The sequence below is a fragment of the Dermacentor silvarum genome, chromosome 4, assembly GCF_013339745.2.
Source record: "Dermacentor silvarum isolate Dsil-2018 chromosome 4, BIME_Dsil_1.4, whole genome shotgun sequence".
Lineage (NCBI taxonomy): Eukaryota > Metazoa > Arthropoda > Arachnida > Ixodida > Ixodidae > Dermacentor > Dermacentor silvarum.
The window spans coordinates 190,344,185-190,360,553 of record NC_051157.2 but is presented as its reverse complement, the minus strand read 5'-3'; the positions used below and the strand labels follow the sequence as shown (position 1 = coordinate 190,360,553).

Below are 16,369 nucleotides of genomic sequence, written 5' to 3'. Positions count from 1 at the left end.
TTAGCGCTTGATGCGCCGTCGGGATGGGTGTAGTGTCCATTGCCTCATGTGAGGCGCTGGACACACGCTCTTGCGAGCGAGAAATTTCGCGAGAAAGTCTCGCCGCGAAGGACGAGACCTTGTGCCCACCAGCCCGGAGGTCGATGGGGCTGCCTTTGGGCCTGAGCTGCGCCGGCTGTTGCCAGCGGCAGCAGGGGCCGGAGAGGATGAGGTAGCCTTGACTGCACCCACCGTGGGCGCTGCTGGCGGTCCTGCCGGTTCGCTACGCGAAGCGCAGGGTGCCTCCTTGGACTGTTGTGGTGCCGGTAACCCTAGGGTAACCGGGCTTGTTTGCTGGTTGGGTGGGGTAGGCTTAGCTCCTTCCACCCCGGGGGCAGGGGCCACAAGCGACAGCTCGCTGTGTGCGGGCTGGGCAGGTGGCAGTGGCCGCTGCGACGCTGCCCCCCGACGCGCCGCATCAGCATAAGATATGTTGTGGAAAAGTGAGCACCTCTTACGGGCTTCCTTGAAAGAAATATTTTCTTTGACTTTAGGGTGATTATGTCCTTTTCTTTTTTCCAGTTTGGACAGGAACGTGAGTAGGATGCGTGGTCACCACTGCAGTTCACACAGTGAGGAGTGCAGTACAGTTGTCGGAGGAGTGGCCCTGTACTCCACACCTTGCACAAGTTATTGACCACGACAGCTCTGTGAGCCATGGCCAAATCTTTGGCATTGGAAGCACTGTCTAGGGTTAGGGACATATGGTCGAACAGTTAACCTAATGTATCCTGTTCGATGGTTTCAGCAGAACGCTAGATCCAAATGTGAGGACAAGATGTTTGGTGGGGATTTCTTTGTTGTCCCGTCTGATGATGATACGTTTACATTGGTGACATTTTGATCTTTCCACCCTTCCAGGAGTTCTGCTTCTGATAATTCTAGGAGGTCTGCTTCTGATACGACTCCACGTGAGCTATTCATTGATCGGTGGTGGTGATACAGAAATTTGGTATGTTGCCGAAAGTCACAAGGTTGCCGAGTTTCTCGTACTGTTGTTTCTGAGGGACCTCAAGAAGAAGGGTCTCCGCTAGCCATTTTGATGACTTTGTAACTGAGCCTAAAGCTTCCGTCAAAGATTCGCAACTATGAATGGAGAAATGGATTTGGCCGGTTTTGAAGCATTTTCACTGGTGTACAACATGGTATTTCGGATAGATTTCTTTGGTCGGTTGGAATACAGGCTAAGTTCATCGGTGCGTCCCCTCTTTAGAGGGTGACGATCAAGTAGGCGGGGAAATGCTGGTGTTCCCATAATGGTTTGTTTTATTTCGGCGGCAATGGCGGCCACCCACCACGGAGCCCAACTAGGGGACGCTGCAGTGCTTAACGCGTAAGGCTGCAGGTGCCAACCGTACATTGCCACTATAACCTAATATATTGTACCCAAGGGAGGGCACATACACAAGGTTAACCCAAGCCGCCTATGAAAATTAGGAAGTGACAGAAGAGAAGAGATGATAGGATAGTTAAAGAAAGGAGATAGGAAAGCAAAAGGTTGGAGAGGGGGATAGGAAAAGGCGACCACCGATTTCCCCCGGGTGGGTCAGTCCGGGGGTGGCCGTCTACGTGAAGCCGAGGCCAAAGGGGTGTGTTGCCTTGCTGAGGGGCCTTAAAGGTCCAAACACTCAGCGTCGGCTCAACCCCCAGGATCCCCTTTTCCCCGGACACGGCTAAGCCGCGCACGGTTAGACGCGGGAGGGTCCAACCCTTGTGTGCTCGGGTACGTGGTGGTGCGACTCACCAAACGCCTGCTTGCGCAGACGCCCCTGCGGGGAGCTAAAAAGAGACGGTGAGAAAAAAGCTAAATTTAAACAACTAAATGTACGTGAAGTTGGTGAAAAATATGTTGATGCACCCGAGTTTAAAAGGCAGATATCATTTGACAAAATAAGATCTTCAATGAGCTGGCCTCTTGAGTCAGTTTGTCACTGCCCCAAAGAGTACCATGAGCATTAAAATCTACTAAAACAAAAGGCTCCGGCAACTGGTGTGTTAAGTTTTCTAGATCCTTAATAGTAAAATGGGTATGGGGTGGAAGGCACAATGAACAAATGGTGATGGTCTTGTGAGACAGAACAGTCACCGCTACAGCCTCGAAAGATGTATTTAATTGGACATTTTCGGTAGAAGTGCCGCCTTGCACAATTATGGTGACTCGTCCTGACAGACAGCTGGCGTGTTCGCGGTCCTTACGTACGACCATAAAACCTTTCAGAAAATGTGTATTTTTGGGGCCTAAGTTCGTTTCTTGAAGGCAGAATGTAACTGGCGATAGCTTATTTATGATATCAGCTAGATTATTGATCAGGTCTCTACAATTCCAATGGATGATGAAAGCTATTGTAAAACGAATAAAGCTGTTTACTTATGTGTCTGTGAGCTAAAAAGTGATAGGTGACATGTAGTAAAAAGATCACTATAATCAAGGGCGGTAGCCGCTCAGGTTACCTGTCCCTTTTTCGGTGCAGTTACAAGAAGTTTGTCCTTCTTGGTGCGCTCCAGGGTGCACGAATCTTTTGGCGTCGATGGCGCCGGGGTTTTCGGGTCGACCTCCATCGCCTTCTCCGAGGCGCTGGATGATCGAGAGCCAGGCGCTGAAACGCGCGTCTCGAGCCTTGGGGTTCTGTTCAACTTTGGGCCCTGCGACACAGCGGTCTGCCGGCCCGTATTCGATGATGATGGAGCAGCACTGGCTGCTACCACCAAGGGGGCGGATGGAGTCTCTGCAGGAGTACCGTGCGCAGACCCTGTAGACTCCTGAAACTGGTGTGGTGCTGCCCCCTGCCGTGCCGCACTGGCATAGCTAAGTTCAGGTAAGTGCACTAGCCTCTTCCTCGCTTCATAGAATGAGATTTTTTCTTTTAGAGTTATTGTCATGACTTCTTTTTCTTTTTTCCAGAAAGGGCAGCTCCGTGAGTAAGCTGGGTGGTCTTCCTTGCAATTGACACAAAGTGCTGGAGCATTGCAATTGTGAGAAGGATGGTCGTTGGCACTACACTTGGCGCATGTTTCTTTACCTCTGCATGATTGTGAGGCATGCCCGAACCTCTGGCACTTGAAGGACCACCTCGGATTCGGTATGTATGGTCGCACGTTTTCAAGTATCCTGCCTCGAGTGAACTAGGCACACTACTGGTTCCAAATGTGAGTGTCACATGTTTTGTGGGGATTTGTTGGTTGCTCCGTCGGAGTGTTATTCTTTGTACTTTAATTACGTTTTGATCTTGAAATCCTTCAAGGAGCTCTTCGTCGCTAAGGTTCAGGTAATCTTCTGATATTACTCCCCTGCTTGTGTTCAGTGAGCGATGTGGAGAGACTGTCACGTTCATGTCACCGATACTGGTGAGTTCAGCGAGTTTCTTGACTTGTTCTTTCTTGATCAGTTCGAGGAGAAGGTCTCCGCTAGCCATCTTTGATGCTTTGTAGTTAGGACCAATTGTGTTTACTAGGCATTAAGACACTAAAAATGTTGTCACTAAATTGTGTTGCCTCCACTGTGAAGGACGTGGTACTTTGGGTAGGTTTCTTGGTTTTCTTTCAAAAAGAACTGGAAAAGTGCTTCAGTGTGCCCCCTTTTTAGGAGGCGATCTTTGAGGGGGGGAAGCGTTTGCCTGTAAGCTTTGAATAGTTCGGCGGCGATGGTGGCAACCCACCACCGAGCCCAACAAGGGGACGCTACAAGGTTAAAAAGATACCTGCAGACACCAGCCATGCATCGCCGCTATAACCTAATATAATAAACCCAAGGTTGGATAACTACACAAGGCTAACCCTCGCTGCCTGGAAGATCGAAAGCAAAAAGAAGTAAGGAGAGGACAGAAGATTGAAAGTGGGAGATAAAGACGAAGATCGGAGAGGTGCAGGAAAAGGCAACTACCGATTTTCCCCGGGTGGGTCAGTCCGGGGGTGCCGTCTACGTGAAGCGGAGGCCAAAGAGGTGTGTTGCCTCCGCCCAAACACCCGGCTTTGGCTCAACCCCCAGGATCCTCTTTTCCCCGGACACGGCTAAGCAACGTACGGTTAAACACAGGAGGGGCCAACCCTCATGTGCTCGGGTCTGTGGTGTCGCAACACACCAAACGCCTGCTGATGCAGACGCCCCTGTGGGGGTTGGAGCATTGGTATGTATATACGTACGCCAAACGGCAAAGTCGCGAACGAAATCGAAACCATCATCCGGTAAATCTTCGCGACAATGTGGGGCGAAGGTTTAGATGTACCAAAAGCAGTCGATAAAGTGTCAACTTCACGAGAGAATGCATTTCGCATCGCTGTTACAGCATTTTTCGTACATTGCGGCCGACGCCTAACTCAACGTGGAAATACCGAATAAAACGTCTTCGTTATGAAGGGACTTTTCTTGTATTATTTTCAATGAGCAGCTGACGGGGAATCGGAATAGCTTCGTTGTGGCGGAAACTTCATTGTAGGGGGATTCGACTATGATATTCACCCTGAAAGTGCACATGTCGATCCGTGTGAAGTGTGGCGGCACAACAAGTGTTTGCTATTTTGTGATGCGGAAAGTTGCCAGGTTTGTAGGAGGCTTAACGGCACTCTTCGGATTCACAATTCTCGAAAAAGAAGAAAGCCACAATGAAGAACATTCGACTCTTAGCCAGCCCTTCAAAGAAAGCACATGTGGCCTTGATGAAAAAAGTCAGAATCGTGCGCTACAAATCCAAAGTTCGCCTTCTTAAAAGCAAAAAAGAAAATCGAAATTGAGTTGGCTGCCTGCAAGTCCAAAATAGAAAATATCAGTACTGTCACATGTAAGAGGTCGCCTGTGGCGAGAAAAGAAGAGGACGATATAAACAGCGTTCCGAACGGCGCGAGCGCGTGAGCCGAGGCGTAATCGAGGAACGAATGGCGCTGTCCATTGATTATCGACGTGGCTCCGGGCCAGGAAGGTCGCATCGCCAGCTCCGCTCTGGCGACGGGAGACTTGGGGGTCGGGCCGAGTCCCTGACGTTGGCCGTCCAAGGTGTGGCCATCGACCTCGGCAAGTTCGAGCGAGGCTCCTGGACCGGCTGCAGCCTCTCACGACAGGACCGGGCACCCCAGAGAGGATCCCCCTTCTGCGGCAGACCGGCACATTCGATTCTCCTCGGGACGCCACGTCGGCACTCACGAAGAGGTTGCAACGCATCCCGATGCCAGGCCTATCCAGGTGGGCCTAAGCAGCGCTGAGCGCCATCGCTGACAAGCTCATCACCGACGAAATACCGACGAGCTCACCACCGACAAAAGAGAACGCGAGGCGTCGGCACCTACGGCACCCTCAATGCTGCGGACGAGCCCGACGCGGGTTCGACAAGAACTTCACGACGACGATCTGTAAGAGCCCACGTTTCCGCTTTGCGACGCAGTTAGGCCGGGGCCAGGGTGGCCAGACTTTGGCGAGCAAAGGATAGGACTGACTTAGAGACATTAAGGCGGAGTTAGGCTCGGAGATAGATTCTTTTCTGGTAGTTTTGGTATTTAGTCAGAGTTTTGTATTGAGTAAGCATTTTTGTTGAGTTATGTCCTTAGTTTTGAGTTACGGTTTTAGTGTTGTGTGCCGCGTGCTTCTACCGTTCTTGTAAATATTAAATCCCCGTTTGCTGTGCTGCCAGTCGTGTCTCTCCTCCATCGAGAGTAGCGCATGTACGCAACACTCCGCCTCCCAAACGAGTAGGTGACAAAATATTGGCGAGCCTGCCAGGATTGATACGGCCCAGTCACCGATACTCGGGAGTTGTAAAGATGGAGTGGGAACGTTTGGCGGCGGTAGCGAAGGATTTAAATATGTCGAAGGAGGAGGCGATGGCGTTTTTCAAGTATACGCAACAAGAAAAAGAACACGAACGAGAGCTTGAGAAGCACGAACGAGCACACGCGGAGCAGGAACAAAAGCACAAAAGGGAAAAAGAAAATTTGGAGTTAAAGATTACAATAGCGGAGATGAACGCCAGGTCTCGCAAGGGGTCGATTTTCCCTAGTACGGCATCATTCGACTCTACTTCGCCCAGGCCAAAACACATTTGCCCCATGAAATTGATGGGAGCGTCTGATGAGAGTAGAGATGATTTAGATGCGGATTTGCATCCCGTTGAGAGAAAAGCGGTCGGGCAAGGCTGGGCAAGGAATGAGTGGGCTAACGCCTTAAGCCGGTGTCGAGTAGGAGAGGCGGCGAGATTAGCGGAGCATGCCGCAGCTAAGAAAGCTTATGAGGAACAGAAACAGTCTCTAGAGAGGAATAAGGATGCTACGAGAGAGAGCACAGGCATCGAAAATGAAAGAGAATGAGGCAGAGAAAAAGATAGAAAGCAGGCACGTTAGCGAAATAGAGCAGCCTGACAGCGGAGAGATGTCAAAAGACACAGGCAGAGTAGAGAGCACCTGTGAGGTCGTAGTGGAGAAGCGCCCTAGTGAGGAGCCCTTGAAGCATAGTGACCAAGATGAGCAGATGGCTGATATACAGATTAAGGTTTGCTTAAACGAGAAGCAGAAGGTAGTAGAAGAAAAAGCAGCTCCACCTCGGGACGACGGAGCATTAGCGATTGAAGCTTGTGTCAGGGATAACCAAGCATCAGAAATGATATGGCAGTCAACCTCCGACAGCAATGAGAAAGGTGATGGGTTCCAGAGTTGTCTAAAAGGGGAGGCTTGTAAGGATAGCAAGAACTCGAACGGAATGTGTAAGGGTAGGATAAGCCTGCACAGGATGTTGAAAGCAAGACAGCGTAAGAAAACGCGTGTGCATGAGAATATGGGCTGGTCGAGAAGAAAGAATAAGATGAAGAAGCTAAAGTTAAGGCAGAGAGCTTCCAAGCTGCACGAGAAATGTGCCGGCATAAGAGGGAGAAGGAAGCAGAAAGAAAGTAGGCATGCATGGAAGTTCAGGAAAAGGCGGAAAAAGTGAACGGGTATAACTGGTAGGCTACAAAAGGTCTATCGTTTAGGATGGCCCTCGGATAGTTGCATTGTTAGTTGGTGCAATTGTGTGTAAATAACAAGTGTATAGGGGGAGAACATCAGTACATATGTGTGGGGTGTTTGGATTATTGCAAAATGTGTTTGGATGCGGGATTTATTCATGTAGAAGTGTTTGGGTCAATGAACTTGTGAACATTGCGAACAGTCCAGTGCAGTGCAGTGTGTGGTGTAAGGTGAAATGTGCGCGAAAGTGTGGTGATCAGTAATGAGCCCCGAGTACACAAGGAGTGCGCAAGTCAAAGAAGAGTTCAGTTCTCCATAGAGACGGCCAAGAGAAAGAAGTTTTTTGGAAAAAAACTCTTGAAGAGGGGACCTATGTCACATGTAAGAGGTCGCCTGTGGCGAGAAAAGAAGAGGACGATATAAACAGAGCGTTCCGAACGTCGTGAGCGCGCGAGGCGCGTGAGCCGAGGCGTAATCGAGGGACGAACGGCGCTGTCCTTTGATTATCGACGTGGCTCCGGGCCAGGAAGGTCGCATCGCCAGCTCCGCTCTGGCGACGGGAGACTTAGGGGTCTGGCCGAGTCCGTGACGTTGGCCGTCCAAGGTGTGGCCGTTGACCTCGGCAAGTTCGAGCGAGGCTCCTGGACTGGCTGCAGCCTCTCACGGCAGGACCGGCACGTTCGATTCTCCTCGGAACGCCACGTCGGCACTCACGAAGAGGTTGTGACGCACCCCGACGCTAGGCTTATGCAGGTGGGCCTAAGCAGCGCCGAGCGCCATCCCTGCCGAGCTTATCACCGACGAAACACCGACGAGCTCACCACCGACAAGAGACAACACGAGGCGTCGGCACCTAGGACACCCTCAATGCTGCGGACGAGCCCGACGCGGGTTGAACTTCACGACGACGATCTGTAAGAGCCCACGTTTCCTCTTTGCGACGCAGTTAGGCCAGGGCCAGGGTGGCCAGACTTTGGCAAGCAAAGGATAGGACTGACTTAGAGACATTAAGGCGGAGTTAGGCTCCGAGATAGATTCTTTTCTGGTAGTTTTGGTATTTAGTTTTAAACAACCTATTTGATGCCCTGAGTCGATGGTTATGGTGCATCCAGGCGAAGGACCGAATTCGGATTTGCAGGGCCGGACGGTGCGTCACGTGACTTCACATCAGCTATTTGCTTCATCTGCGCCTCTTCCGTGAGCCACGCAGACGGATAACGCCAACCCGATTTTCACATCCAGATTCTGGCGGGAAGCCGCAGCTTTAAGTTATAAACACGCAGCGTCTGGCAACCAGTACACTTCTCTCCTGCTCGAGGAGAGCCGCATTGCAATCAGCAACTGTGCTTTGTTTGCTGCCGCCTGGTTTCAGTGCTTCATAGCTCTTGGTGTTCAAGGAGTACTGACACAAAAAATTTCCATGTGGTTTTTTCTGCTTTAATAGGTAGTTACTGACTCAGTAATCATGGTATGAAACCTCATTTACTTCAGAACGCGACAGGTAATTATCTGGAGTATTTTTTGTAGCAACCACTCTGAGTTTCGGTTTCAGAGAGCAACGAGACGGGAGAAGAGGGATTGTAAACAACGTGGGCGCATGATCGCAAAAAGCCACGACGTATGCTGTGACGCGCAGCGTGCGAGCTTCGTTTTGCTGGTTCGTCTGCTACGCCTGCATGTGATTTGCCATGTCCTCGCTATCCTCGCCATCATCGTCGTCGTCGTCCTCGTTTTCTTCGTACAGCGGCGACGATTTCCTGCATGTAGGAGTCCCTGCCGTATTAGACGTGGCCAATCCCTTTCAATTTGACCCTCTAGAGAGCAGTGACTCGGATATTGCGGCCGGCGACGGCAAGAACGAACCTGAACAAAACCCTCGCATCGGCCACGTTCAATGGTAAGACGCAACAAATCGGCGTTGAACATTGTGGCCTGCACAGTATTTAACAGTAGCGTGTATATATTTTCAACATAGTTAATCTCAATTTTCATAACGTCTTAAGAGCAATAAATGCTGCGGCATATATATGCAATGTATCCGTGTGTTTATAGGCATGGTAATTGCATGCTTCGATGTACTTACATTTAATCTGGTTTTCGAATGAGCGATGGCTAATTGCTTTATATGCCCGTCTAACAGCAGACAGTTTATTTATGTTACCCTGAGGGTACAATTTGTAAAAACTAACTACGATGCTCAGCAACATCAGCGAATTGCAGTGTGCGGAGCCAGCAGAGTGCACGTTTCACGTTGCATCGCGATTATCGCAGGTGCCAATGTGGACACTGCAGGGCAATGGAGACGCAGCTCGAGTCAGTGTGCTGCACAGAGCTCGACCGTGTGGACGCACTTCAGGGCAATGAGGCATGCATCACAAGCCACCCCACCTTTGTTCAGGCTTGCCTGAACGTGCATGCCCTTGAAGTGGCGTATTACGCCCTCATGAAAGACCGTCCGGCACTTGTATAGGCCCCGGAAATCCACAGGTATTTATTTACACCTTTACACCGCGGCCTCGACTCAAAGCACGACGTTCGCAATATTAGATTTTCGGTCGGGAATTATTTGTGATCTCACGTCGCAGCATTATGTAATACGTCCATCCAACCTTCCGTGTTAGTGTTTGAGCTAATCAATCGTAGCACGCACGTAACTTCTAAGAGACGTGCAGTTGACTTCACAAATTTACAGTTCACGGTATCTCAGACAACGTTGAATTACCCCCGATTCCTGCAGGGGTCATGAAAATATTCTGCCTTTCCTCAGATGCCGCGGACCCTATACTTTTGACACCGGCAGCACGCTACAGGAGGCATCACACGCGCTAATTAGCGTTATCTTTAATATTTTCTTAACCTTGTTCATTTATTTTCAGGCGGTACAGATACACTGCATACCGCCAATTTGCACGGTGGGTGTGGCATCGGCTGGGACGGGGCAACAGGAAGGTGCTGCCCAGCTGTGTCGCTACTGCTGTGAGGGACGCCTTCCATCTGAGGTGTATGCAGGATTTAAATATCCGGATTATTATAAAAATAAGAACAAAATGTGCCTGTTTGTGCTGCTGCAATGCTGTGTAACAAGAGGGTTCAGGACTAAATTTGCATTACACGTGAAGTTACGAATTGCCTTCTGAACAAATTGTAAAATACATACTTTTATTCACAAAATAGATGGTATTATTGCTAACAGGGCCACGACCAAGGTCTGCATCACTTGTTGTGGCCTAAACATCTACAGTTGACATGATAGCAAAGACTGATAGAATATTTCGAGTTCAGTAAATACAAGGGCTATACGTAATCTTATCTACTCAATCATTGCCATTCTGACTTCTGCTTATCACATCATCTCCATTTATTGTTACCAGACAATTCATGCAATACATTTCAGTCAATGAAAACTAGAAACCCTCAGAGACATGACATGCATTTAGAAATTATTCGCTTTCTTTACATGCACATACCGAATGGCTACTTCCAAGTGCAACGTTATAGCAGCGAGTGGAGCGCATTATGTATTTGTGTCATGCACAATTGCACCGAGGAGTAGCTGCACAAAACATTTTTAGAGGGCGTAGTGGTTGTGTGTATTTAACTACATAGGCAGCTCTCAGAAATAGGAAACTGGCTTGTGCAAAGTCAGGCTTCTTGGCCTATCTGGTACAAGTTCACCTTGCAACAAATGGCACAAGACGACGCGTATTAGACTAGACAATTGTCCATTTGTAGTCATGTGCCATCATCCATTCTGCCAATTCAGCCAAGGCTTATGCCAAGTCGTGCTATATTAGACAAGATTTCATTAACAATGGCAGAACTGGCCACTTTTTTTTTTGTCAGAATGATGCAGAAACGAAGCGGGTGAGGTTACAAGGTGGTTCAAAAAGATAAAACACGAGAGACAACAAAGTAGTAGCCCCTCACTTGCTGATGTTGCACAGACCATTCTAAAGTGGCAGTTGCTGTCAGAAGGGGCTCAGAGGCACCAATTGTTTAAATAGAAAGTTTTTGAGTTTTTTTTTCGTAACCGTATTGGGCTTTCCACTCACGGTTACAATGATAAACTGAGAACACTGTAGTCAGACGAATATGTCATGGCCCTTTCACAACAATAACTAGCGTAAATACAATGTTACATTACATCAAAAAGCAGAAGTAGCAGCAGAAATGTTTATTAGTACAAGAAACGTAACAAGCTCCGAAAGAAAACCAAGATAAATATTGTGACCATGCGTCACATTTATTTACAGGATGGGAGATGATAGCTCAAGGTAGGCCATCTACGAAGACAATTGAAGTACAGTGCAACTTCACTGTCTTCATTTGCATTAGCACGTTTCATTTCCCCATTTGCAGACGATGCCCAGTGGGCAAGTCAATCAGAGGATCAATGGTGGTAAAGCTTGAGGCGTGCGGTGTAAGTCAATTGTCTCTTACTAAAGCAGCGACGGGTGCTTCTGAGACGAAAGATTACATACGTAACGTCACTAAGGTGTTCAAGAATGACGAACAGGCCAGAATAGCGGGCCAAGAACTTCTGACACAAACCACGGCGTCTACAGTCACACAAGGTCACCTTTAGCATAAGAAACGTGTTGATGGCAGGTGTCGTACCGCGTCTTTGAATGCTGCTGGGATGCCAGAGTGCATAGCCGGGTGATACAACAGGCCTGTTCTGCACGGGATGAGAGATGATAGCTAAAGGTAGGCCACCTACGGAGAGGCTCGCAGTACAGTCCAACTTTGTTGTCTTCTACCTTCCATTAGCATGTTTTATTATTGCACATCATCTAAGTTACAGTATAGATTGCAATGTAGTTTCAAATAGATTTGCACCGTCAGCCAAAATAATGTCCCTCGGTAGTGCAATACATTCACTGATTGTGCATGGAAAGAATACATTTGTAGTGGGCATGAAACAACGGACGCAGCAGTGGGACTGTCTTGGCTGGAAGTGCGAGCGTAGATCGCGAGCTGCTGACGCCGGCTGAGACTGCCTTTGTGCCCGCCGTGCAATACTTCCGCCTGCCGTCCGGTGTTAATAAACCCCCTTCCAAAGTGGTGGAGGTGCTGGGTCTGCAAACCTGGAACTCCGAAGTCGGACGCTACTACCTGCCCCAACAATGCCTGACGAAGTCACCCAACAAGCCACCGCCCAATCTCCACAGGTCATCGTAACCGGCGCCTGCGCGACCCTCCCTTCTTTAGTGGAACAGATGACCACGATGTGGAAGATTGGCTGGCCACATTCGAAAAGGCGAGCGGCAACAATAAGTGGGACAACCTGTCGAAACTGCAGAATGTGTCATTCTATCTCAAAGACGTCGCAAGCCTGTGGTACCACAACCATGAGTCAGACATCGCTACATGGAGTGAGTTCAAGAAACGCTTCGCAGATGTGTTTGACTGCCCTGCCGTGCACAAGCTCCATGCCAAACAGCGCCTCCGCGGACGTGCGCAGCAGTAACGTGACAATTTCACCAGTTACATAGAAGACGTCATCGACTTGTGCAAGCGCCTGAATCCGTCTATGCCCGAGCAGGAGAAGATAAAGCACGTCTTGAAAGGCATTGACGACGACGCCTTTCAAATGCTGCTGGCAAAGAACCCATGCACGGTAGCTGAGCTTACGACCTTGTGCCAGAGCTTTGACGAGCTCTGTCGGCAACGCGTCTTAGTGAGGCGGCCGACAACACCAGACGATTCCCTTCCCGCTTTAACCATCGGAGGTGATCACGAGACGCTACTGTCGCAAATCAAAGAGTATGTGCGTGAGGAAGTGGCACGGCAGATCTCGTGTTTATCGTATCTGCCGACCCCAGAAGTGCCTACGCACAATCTCGCGCCGTCTCTCAGACAAGTCATTCAGGAGCAGGTCTCCGAGGTGCTGCCGTCCGCCTCTCAGCCACCACCTGCTGCTGCACCACTCACTTATGCGGCTGCCGCTGCAATGCCTTCGCGTCGACCGCCAGCATTGGCCCCTCAACCTCTCCGACAGCCATCGGCGCCATTCCCTGGTGCACAGCAGCACATCATCAACCCGTGGCGCACTACCGACAATCGACCGATATGCTACGTTTGCGGAATTCCTGGTCACGTCGCACGCTTCTGTTGTAGGCACTTCGCAGCTGCCTCTGGGGCACCAAGATACCGCGACTATTCATTCCGCCCCCGGCACTACACTCGACAAGACGCGCCACCTGAGGTATACGCACGAGACCCCCAGACTGACTCCAACTTTCAACCCTTTGAGTCCCGTCGCTCACCCTCGCCACGCCACCGTTCTTTGTCACCGATGCGTTGCCGCCCCACCGCTGAGACGGAAAACTGACTGCCGCAGCTCCAGAGGCACGAGCTGCGTCGTCATCGACCTGTGTAAGTCCTCGCTTGTCCCCAGCCAACGTTGTCGAAGTTTTTGTTGAAGGTATACGAACTCTTGCGCTCGTCGATACCGGTGCCACTATATCTGTCATTAGTCAGAAACTTTGCCGCTCACTTCATAAAGTCACAACGCCACCTACAGCGTTTTCCCTCAGTACTGCAAGCGTACAGCGAATCCATCCGATTGCAGCATGCACGGCTAAGGTCGTCATTGGCAACGTACTGTACAACATTGAGTTCATTGTGTTGACTTCGTGTTCTCATGATGTGATCCTTGGGTGGGATTTTTTGTTGCGCCATTACGCCGTTATAGACTGCGCTCACGCTCAGGTTGAACTGTGTGTATTTGGCGATGTACCTTCTGTCCATATGCCCGTGTCTGGTGTTGACAAGCTTGTCGTGGCTGCTGACACTGACCTACCCCCTCTCAGTGCCGTCATTGTTCCTGTTTACTGTGCTGCCCTTACTGAAACTACAGTTCTGTTCACGCCGTCTGACGTATTCAGTCGCCGCCACCATGCATCGCTGCCATTTGCCGTCCTAGCACTTCACCAGGATGCCTCCAGAATACTTATTTCCAACGCTACCTCATGCCCTGTCACGTTGCGCCGTAATGAGACGCTTGGCCACATTCAGTCAGTTGACGATGATGTTATTGTGCTTATTGATTCTTACGAGCCCAATCCGAACATTGAGCTGAACGCGTTGACACCTCCCCTTGCATCTGATGATGTGTGCTCGGACGAATTTTCCCCTGCCATCGACAGTAACCTCGCTCCGGATCAACGTGCGCAGCTTATTTCCCTTCTCAACGAGTTTAGAAGCTCTTTTGACTTCCCTCAAGCATCATTAGGTCGAATGAACACCGTTGTTCACAGAATTGACACCGGAAACAACACCCCTTTGCGCCAGCGCCCTTACCGCGTATCACCAGCGGAGCGTCGTATAATTACGAAACAAGTTAACGACATGCTTCAGCGTGGAGTCATCAAGCCTTCCTGTAGTCCTTGGTCATCCCCCGATGTGCTGGTGAAGAAGAAAGACGGTTCCATTAGGTTTTGTGTGAACTACCGGCGTCTCAACAAAATTACTAGAAAAGATGTTTACCCTCTTCCTCGCATAGACGACGCCCTCGATTGTCTACAAGGCGCCGAATTCTTCTCATCGCTCGACTTGCGTTCGGGTTATTGGCAAGTCCCGGTGGCCAAGTGTGACCGTCCAAAGACCGCGTTCGTCACACCAGACGGCCTGTACGAATTCAGTCATGCCATTTGGACTTTGCAATGCACCTACAACATTCGAGCGAATGATGGACAGCATTTTACGCGGTCTAAACTGGCAGATCTGTCTCTGCTATCTAGATGACGTCGTTGTGTTCGCCCCCGATTTCACTACACATCTTGCCCGTCTGCGCACGATTCTCCAATGCCTTACCAACGCAAGCCTCCAACTCAACCTGAAGAAGTGTCACTTCGGGGCTCGCCAGCTCACCATAGTGGGTCATGTAATGTCAAAACACTATTCTTCCTGATCCTGACAAACTTCGCGCCGTTGCGGAATTTCCTAAGCCGACTACACTAAAAGAACTGCGCAGCTTTGGGGGCTTATGCTCGTATTTTCATCGCTTTGTCCGGAACTTTGCCTCCATCATGGCACCACTTACGAAGCTACTTGCTCGCCCTGGTGACCTATCAAATTGGACTCAAGCCTGCAACGACGCCTTCACTACATTACGGCATCTGCTTACCTCACCACCCATTCTACGCCACTACAACCCGACTGCGCCAACCGAAGTACACACGGACGCCAGCGGTGTCAGTCTTGGTGCAGTACTCGCGCAACGCAAACCAGCATTTTCCGAGTATGTTGTAGCTTATGCTAGCCGTGCCCTCACCAAGACGGAATCCAACTACTCAGTAACCGAAAAAGAGTATCTCGCGATTGTGTGGGCAATACGGAAGTTTTGTCCATACGGCCACACTGTTGACGTGGTGACTGACCATCACGCTCTGTGTTGGTTGGCTTCCCTGAAGGATCCTTCTGGTCGCCTTGGACGTTGGGCTCTTCTCCTGCAACAATTTGACATTCGCGTGGTGTACCGATTGGGGCGAAAGCACTGACGTGGATGCGCTCTCCCGATCTCCCGTGAACTCGACTGAAGAGCAGCATTCAACTGGTGCCTTTCCCTTTGCTTCTCTTACCGCCACAGACATACCATCTGAACAGTGAAAAGACCCTTGGATCGCCTCTCTCCTGAATGTTCTTTCCGCTCCCACGCGCACATCGCCGCAAAGCCACGCATTTAGCGATACGGGACGAACTATTGTATCGTCGCAACTATCGACCGGATGGCCCTAAATGGCTGCTCGTCATCGCTAGCCACATGCGGTCCGATGTCTGCGCATACTTTCATGCTGACCCCCAACATGTTCACGCTGGTGTGCTGAAAACGTATGAGCGGCTCTGCCAACGTTATAACTGGCGTGGACTGTATACCATGTCCGAAAATACATTCGGTCTTGCCAATTGTGTCAACAACGGAAACCATTTCTCCATTCGCCCAGACTCCTGCAGCCTTTACCGTGTCCTGCACGACCCTTCGACTGTGTCGGAATCAATCTTTATGGCCCACTTCCATGCTCTGCACTGGTAACAGATGGGTCATCGTCGCAGTAGACCACCTAACGAGGTATGCGGAAACAGCTGCGCTTCCTTCGGCTGGTGCTCGTGATGTTGCGAACTTCGTCTTACATCATTTCGTCCTCCGCCATGGCGCACCACAACGAGCTACTGAGCGACAGAGGGCGTGTGTTTTTATCCCATGTCCTTCAGGAGCTCCTTCGTTAATGCCGTACAGTTCATCGCACGTCTACAGCCTACCACCCACAGACCAACGGACTAACAGAGCACTTCAACCGAATGCTGGGAGACATGCTGTCCATGTACATTGCTTCTGACCACTCTGGGATGTCGTTCTTCCGTTCGTCACTTACGCCTATAATACCGTGACACGGTCGACCAC

At 50.1% G+C, this 16,369-nt stretch overlaps 1 long non-coding RNA gene across 1 annotated transcript; it reads left to right on the top strand.

The window, feature by feature from the left end:
• Positions 1 to 8,707: 8,707 nt before the first annotated feature.
• Positions 8,708 to 9,931, top strand: LOC119450876 (uncharacterized). Its single transcript, XR_005191541.2, has 3 exons — positions 8,708 to 8,860; positions 9,235 to 9,450; positions 9,840 to 9,931. It is a non-coding gene; the product is annotated as an uncharacterized LOC119450876 (long non-coding RNA).
• Positions 9,932 to 16,369: the final 6,438 nt, after the last annotated feature.